General features: G+C 34.0%; 1 long non-coding RNA gene across 50 annotated transcripts; it reads left to right on the top strand.

The window, feature by feature from the left end:
• Positions 1–371: 371 nt before the first annotated feature.
• Positions 372–6864, top strand: LOC123888494. 50 transcript variants are annotated; one of them, XR_006802100.1, is made up of 16 exons: positions 377–683; positions 872–938; positions 1114–1173; positions 1294–1422; positions 1624–1713; positions 1834–1962; positions 2432–2666; positions 2821–3226; positions 3424–3530; positions 3672–3897; positions 3985–4393; positions 4833–4919; positions 5003–5137; positions 5251–5307; positions 5407–5514; positions 6326–6864. It is a non-coding gene; the product is annotated as an uncharacterized LOC123888494 (long non-coding RNA). The 50 variants fall into 50 exon arrangements; XR_006802085.1 differs by having other exon boundaries at positions 375–683; positions 2432–3226; positions 5759–6864; XR_006802122.1 differs by having other exon boundaries at positions 375–683; positions 1624–1962; positions 5759–6864.
• Positions 6865–7578: the final 714 nt, after the last annotated feature.

The raw sequence follows: 7578 nt of genomic DNA, 5'->3' as shown, positions 1-7578 counted from the left end.
AAAGCCCGACTACCCGTACCGGGCCGGGCTCGGGCACTAATTTTGGTAGCCCGTTTTTATCCGGTCTTTTCAGCCCGGCCCGACGAAGCCCGAAGCCCGACCGGGCCGGCCCGAAATTATCCGGGCCGCCCGTTTTGACAGCTCTAGTGGAGAGCATGCCTTTTTTTTTTTTAATCAGCAAATCTATCTATATATAAAGGATGATAAACTTTGCAACCCTAATTGGAAACCTTAATTAGCTAACCAATTAGTGCTTAACACATTTGCCTCATATCCAATTGTATGTTGCCACCATGTGCTTGTCTTGGCCCAATGATCATGTTCCACATACAACTTTGAAACCATCTATAGCTTCACATGACAAGTGTGTTGGTTGTGATGCAGAGGAGGTAACTAGAAGCAATATGTAACACATGCATTGGGTCCAATGACATATGTATTTCTCTTTTCCCAAATTTTTTTCATTTGTAATGTTTTTTTCTCTCTCTTCTCTCCCTCTCTCTCTCGTACGCTCTCTCTTTTCTCACCATCACTTTCATCTCTCCTCCCTGCCTCATCTCCTCCTCCACCACCGCATCCACCACAACCTCCACCACCACCTACAAATCGATCTCCGAATCAGAACGTCCTCTCCGCTTCCGGTGATGCCGCCGTCATCAGACTCACGTTATTCTTCCTCTCAGGTAGGCCGAAAATCATCAACCCTAACCCCCAAATTTCAATTCCTCAAATTTAGATCTTGCATGTTTGAAATCCTCCATGAAATTGGATCTTTGGATGTCAATAAACTCAATTGACTAGAAAAATCTCTTTTCTCTTTCAAACTGTTTTCGTTTTTTTTTTTAATTTTAATTGTTTGTTGTTACAACAGGTTCCTCGTGTCAATTTGCTCATAAACTTTGTAGAAATCATAACTCTTATTGCTGCAGCTGCAACAGGTACTTTGTTAATCTTTCTATGAACTGACAATATCTATAGTTTGGTTATTTCTGATCTTTGGTTAATACTATTGATTTTTATGGTTTTGTTTTATGATTTCTACAAAGATCCAGTTCTGCCATTGATTTCCCTATATGGGTTTTCAAACTCACAAGTGATTTTGTGGTATAATAGAAATTGGGAATTGGAAGAAGTATGTGAAACCCGTATTCTGGACAGGGGCTCACTAAAACGGTAACTGCTCTTTCTCTATAACTCCGAATTTAGTGTGGTTTGTCTCTATGGTTAGCTAACGAAATTCCGGTCGTTCCGACGCCAATATTATGAATTATGGAGCTGTAATGAATCCTGCAGACGCGTTTGAAGTTCAGGGTCAGGTGCAGAATTTTGGGTTTGAGGTTAGCATCATGATCATCATCTTGAGCTACTGGGAATTCTATGGAGTAGCTCATTTCTTAAAGTTTCTGAGTTAATCTCATTCAGGTGGGTTCCTTTAGGAAAAACTCACTTTAATAGAGTAGCTTTAATAGTTTTCCCCAAATTCAATTATGCATGTTAACTTAGGGATTTAGGATTAATTAGGAAAACTCTTGAATTGAATTAATTAATGACTTAAACAATACATAAGCTAAATTGAACTCTGCAATATTTTGGATTATTTTGTAGTTTTTTTTTTGTTTGTAGGTTTTGATATGTGATTTCTTAAATCCATCATGGGACAAGAGTGAGTAACATGAAATTTGAGTTAATTCTGGACAGGGGCTCACTAAAACGGTAACTGCTCTTTCTCTATAACTCCGAATTTAGTGTGGTTTGTCTCTATGGTTAGCTAACGAAATTCTGGTCGTTCCGACACCAATATTATGAATTATGGAGCTGTAATGAATCCTGCAGACGCGTTTGAAGTTCAGGGTCAGGTGCAGAATTTTGGGTTTGAGGTTAGCATCATGATCATCATCTTGAGCTACTGGGAATTCTATGGAGTAGCTCATTTCTTAAAGTTTCTGAGTTAATCTCATTCAGGTGGGTTCCTTTAGGAAAAACTCACTTTAATAGAGTAGCTTTAATAGTTTTCCCCAAATTCAATTATGCATGTTAACTTAGGGATTTAGGATTAATTAGGAAAACTCTTGAATTGAATTAATTAATGACTTAAACAATACATAAGCTAAATTGAACTCTGCAATATTTTGGATTATTTTGTAGTTTTTTTTTTTTGTGTGTAGGTTTTGATATGTGATTTCTTGAATCCATCATGGGACAAGAGTAACATGAAATTTGATTTGAGGGTAGTTTTGATTCAGTTTCAAAATGGTGGTGATGTGAAATGTGGTTCTCTGTTATTTTATATGATTTGGTATTTAAGTTTGTTTGCTCTTTTAGATGTAACCTTTCTATAAGTGAGATGGAGAGGAACTGGATTGGTGGTCCAACAATGATACAATGTCATGTTTTTCACATTTTAACCCTTTTTTCTTTCCTTTCCTGGCAGGTTGCTCCAAGGGATTAATTTGATTCTTTAGTTACCTGCTACAATGGTTTAGTTTGAGCACTTACAAGTAATTAATTTTTTTGGATTGTGTCCCTTTTAAAATTTCTTTTCTACATAGCGTGCTATTGAATTGTTTGATCTATTGATTGATTCTATGGCGTATGGTAAGGCTGCTATAAAATGATATGGAAGTGTTACTTATGAAGGAGAGTAATCTCCCAGTGTGATAATGAAGGTACTACTAATTTAGTTTACCATTGAGGCTTATCTTTTTATTTTTATTTTTTTTATAATGTGCTTAGTGATTTAGCTATGAAGTGAGAATATTAAAATAATATTGATTTTGAGTTTGCATACTTATGTCATGCATTTTTAATTTGCTTGGACAGTTTGCATGCTCTGAATGTTCCATGATTCAAATCTTTGCATAAGCACTATCCAGACATCAAGTGGCATGATTGTAGATGCAAAATTCAGAAAAGCATGCACCTTGTGATGCTAACTCCTCTTTAAACTCTTTATTCTAATTGTGTTTTATGTTGCTACAAGCACTTAATAGGCCTAAGCTTCTCTTCACATTTCTTTGGACTCTTTTATGCTGCTATCATGTGCTTCATTGTTTATAACTTCATTTTGCATTGTGATGTTAATTTGAGACACGGTCATATTTTCTTCGATACAGGGTAAAAAGGCTACTGCTTTTCCTGCCATGTGCAGCAAGTTATCAGATCAGAGTGAAGTAGAAAACAGGGTTGTTGTTGATGGGACACTATGCACTATTTCATATCGTTTGAGGTATGAGATGTTAATTTATGCATAAATTTTTCACATCGAGTTTTTCCCAAAGTTGATCAATTTTTTCTATCATAATTTGCTTTTTTGAATCTTTTGCAATAGACTTGGTTTTAAGAAGTAGATCAATTTTTGCGGTTTTGGTTTTGCAACTTATTTGCTAACCATTTTACTTTGCTAATTTGCTTTATTACCAGCAGATGCCTCGGAACCTCCATTGAGTTTGCATTAGTTATTGTGCAGAAGCTGTTTGGACGCAATTTAGCTCTAGAACTTGCAAAGACAACAGTGTTCACAAGCCCATAATGTATTTAAATGAATAATACTTTCCTCCTAATGTATCAGACATTTGTGTATGATTATGAATAACCAAGTATTTGAATGAGTTGTAAGTTACTTTCAATAGCCCAATTTGCGATAACTTAATTTGTATTTGGATCCTTTGCAGTCAGAATTTCGTCGCAGTCAGTCTATCTAAGCTATTGATAGATATCAAGTGGTTCGTGGCATGACTTTGACCGATCAGAAACTAAAGATGGATGTCAAAATATACGATGCTGCAAGATCCAAAACCAAAACCAGATTCAAGTATCTGTTGAAAAGAAAAATAGGAAAGATATATTTCAAAGATGGATGGTATGATGGGGGCTTGAAGAAGGTTTTTTTAGTTGGCTGTGAGTTCTCTATTTTTTGCTTCTTTGTATATGTATGATATGTTATACTTATATTGGACTTAAGATTACCCTTTTTAATTTTTGCAGATCTGGTGTGTATCCTTATATGCAGGGAACAATTTTAGTACTTAACGATATACTGGGTTGGGTTTTAAAAAATATATATAGCTCCAATCTAAATTGAATATAACATTATTTTTGTTATGTTTTATTACTGTCTCAGTTGCGGCCTGATTTAGATTTGTACGACATTGTTTGTTTGTGAAGTAAGAGGAGAGTTCCCTACTAAAAGAAAGAATAGTTTTAGGGAAGATAATTTTCTAATCTATTTTTCTTACTCAATAATTTTTTGATCTTGGTGTATATATTTTAGGCATATGTTTGAGATGGCATGCTTGGCTATTAACATGTTGATATTGTTTTGCAGGAGATAGCAACCAAAAGTGCAAATTTTGAGGTAACGATTAATACAAATGAGAGTTTGAAGAGGATAAAGGTATATTCAAAATTGAATCATATTTGATTGCACCTCTGATATGTCCTTTTTGTTCTTATAAAGTTAAGATTTGAGTATGAATTCTTTTTTGAGGTTGCAACCCTACGTAGAGAACATTTCTTAGTTTCAATGTTGATTAATATTTTCGTGCATAGAATCATGTATATGATTTAGTGCAATGCTGATTCTTCAATTGATTCTACAATTTTTTTAAAAAAAATTAAGTACTATACATATTACTATATATTAATTTTGTTTTGATTCATGGAATGTGGATTAAACTTTTTTGCCCTTAGAGTTATGCATATAATTTGTGTAGGGATTTTCAATTGATTTTTCAAATTTGGTTGTTTTATATGTTGATTGATCCAGCTGATTTTATGAAAATTAGAATTTTTTATGTTATATATTTTAATTGTATTTTGTGTCTTTGATATAGGCAAGGGGCAGGCTGAGGAAGGAGTGAAGGCAGTGAGAAAAATAGGAAGATAAGTAAGGTTATGGATGCAACCCTTGAAGATTTAGAGTGAGTTTATATGTGTTACAAGGTTTTGTGCATCTTAATTCCATAATTATTTGCATATACTTATCCACCTTCATCGTTCTTAGTGTAGAGGTAATAGGGTGCATTGCACTTTGTGGGATGATTTTGCTCTAAATATGCAGAAATTCTTGGATATACTCATGATTCATCCCTACCTATGGTAATCATAATACAACTATGCAAGCTTAAGAAGTACCTTGGTAGGAAAATACTTCCTTTTCACCTATTGTTTGAAATATAGCTCTGGTGGTTTATTTTTTTGTTTCCATTTGAGTATGTGCTATGTAAATTTCAAATTCTTTTTATGGATCAGAATTGTTGTTGAATGCTCAGATTCCTGAAGTATCTAATTATATAGAAACCTAGAAAGGTGATTCTTCTATGCTGGTTGCTTGAATTTCCTTTAGCTACTCTTTGGTGCTTGATTGTCTATTTTCTTAAATAAATGATGAATGTTGCTAATGTGTAGTTGAGTCAAGTGGTTAATCAAATGATCGGACCAGTGATGCATAGTGTCGTCGATGATTTGCTGTAGACCCCAAAGATGACTATTGAGGATCTCATTGAATCTACCGAGGTTAGAAACTATTTTTAAGATTCTCTACCCAATCACACGTATTGGTTAATGGTTACATAATATTATGTTGGTTAGTTGGTGTTTAAATAGAGTTTTGATCTTATTAGTTGGTGTTTAAACAAATGTGAAACAGTATTAAGTAGATAGCAATGTCCAATTAGAAACACACTAATTAAGCAACTAAACTCCTTTTTATTTTTATTTTTTTTATAAGCAACTTTTTATTCCTTTTTTACGTATGCAGATAAATTTGGAACCCATGTTGGTGAATCATAATTGCTACTTTGTAGGGGAGGGGGGATAGGTATTTATGGTTATTACTATTTTATAGGGATGACTACATCATCATTGCTACTTTTTAGGAAGTCTTGAGTATCCAACCCTGTATTTTTGCATAACTCCTTCACTAGTCCACGCATATTTTCTCATTGATCAAATACACCACTCTTCTAATTTTCTTTTCTATTCATCTCCTCTGTGTTTTGTCTATCCTATCTCAATACCATCTTCGTCTAACCCTTCATTTCCCATATGGCATCCTATCTCACATAATTAAATGACTGTTATAAAACCCAATCCAGGAAAGAAAGAAAAAAAGTCGGACTCTTATCTTTCTTGCTTTAGATGGCTGGCTTTGGAAACAGAGATATGACATGCTTTGTTGTAATTTTGAATGCTTTAATATACATTACTTAATTGCTTCAATCTTTGCTTATGATACTAAGTAAAAAAAAGTTCTCAACAACTTAAATTAGGGATAAGTATGAAGTTTTGAACTTGGAGAGATTGATATGTTTCAACCAATGTGCAGTCCAAGATCTCATATCTCACAATGCGTTCGATCTTTATTAGATTGCAAACTCTGTGAATGTTGGTGGCTCAAATTATGTTGAAAGATTCCTACTTTAATAGGTTGGCTCAAATTTTTAGTGGATGGAGATATTATGAAGATGAAATTAGTTGTCATCCAAGCATAGACTTTGCAGCAAAGAAAGTAACTGTTGTTGGAGATGTGACTCAATTGAGTGTAATGGCAAGCATAACAAAGGTGAAGTCTGCATAAATTTGGTCAGAATTTGCTTCACCAATTGGAGCTACAAGTGGTGCTGCTGAATAAAGGAAATAAACTATAGGTGCTTTCGTATGCTTTGAGTCTGTATTAGGTGGTAGTTTAATTAGTGTAAATGAGAATGTTAGCAAGTGAAGTTGTGGCTTTGAAGAGATATTGGTAGTTTATTTAGAAGGAGCTTTATCTTTGCATAAGGATTGACTATTGAAACCGATTTTCATAATGAGTCTGATGTGTGGATATAAATAGTGGATCATATAAGTAAAGATTCATTTTTTAAATTCATTGTGTCTTTGGTTAAAAGCCACTTATGAATTATCAATTTTGTCAATTTTCTTTTAATTTTTGCTGGATGAGAATTTCAAAATATGATACAACTTTCACAACATGGAATTAATGACACAATATTATTATAAGAATATCCATGGAAAAATGGCTACAATTTTGTTCAACCTTAAAGTTTGAAAATCCTTCCAAGTTATATATTTTTTTTCAAGGCTCAGTCACGGGTCTTTGAAAGCTCCAATATAATCATTGATAGTTTGGTGTTGATAATTTTTACCTAAAAAATTGTAGACCTTTTTATAAGCAGGGCTTAAAATTTATGAATCTCTCTATCAATACTCGGAGGTTGAAGTATCTCGAAAAAGTCATAAACCTTTCTATAAGTAGAGGTTGAAGTTTGAATCTTTCTATTAAATTTTATTAATGTCACGGGTCATTGAAAGCTCAACTATAAAATTCGATGTGACTGAGCCATCTACCAATAGGGTGATTCACGGGTCCTTGAAGGCTCTACTATAAAATTCGATATGACCGAGTCATCCACTTATGAAAGGAAAGATAGTCGACAACAATTGTTCACAAGAAGCTATTGTTTGGGAGTCATATTTTGCTATTCAACAAGCCAAATATAGTAAACTAATGCACGAGCAAATTGTCCACGGCAAGAAGAGTACCCGTGTTGGTTCCAGTTTTTGTGATCCAATTGACCT

The sequence above is a fragment of the Trifolium pratense genome, linkage group LG6 (genome assembly GCF_020283565.1).
Source record: "Trifolium pratense cultivar HEN17-A07 linkage group LG6, ARS_RC_1.1, whole genome shotgun sequence".
Taxonomy (NCBI): domain Eukaryota; kingdom Viridiplantae; phylum Streptophyta; class Magnoliopsida; order Fabales; family Fabaceae; genus Trifolium; species Trifolium pratense.
Note: the sequence above shows the minus strand (reverse complement) of the source record. Positions and strands in the feature narration are given on the sequence as shown.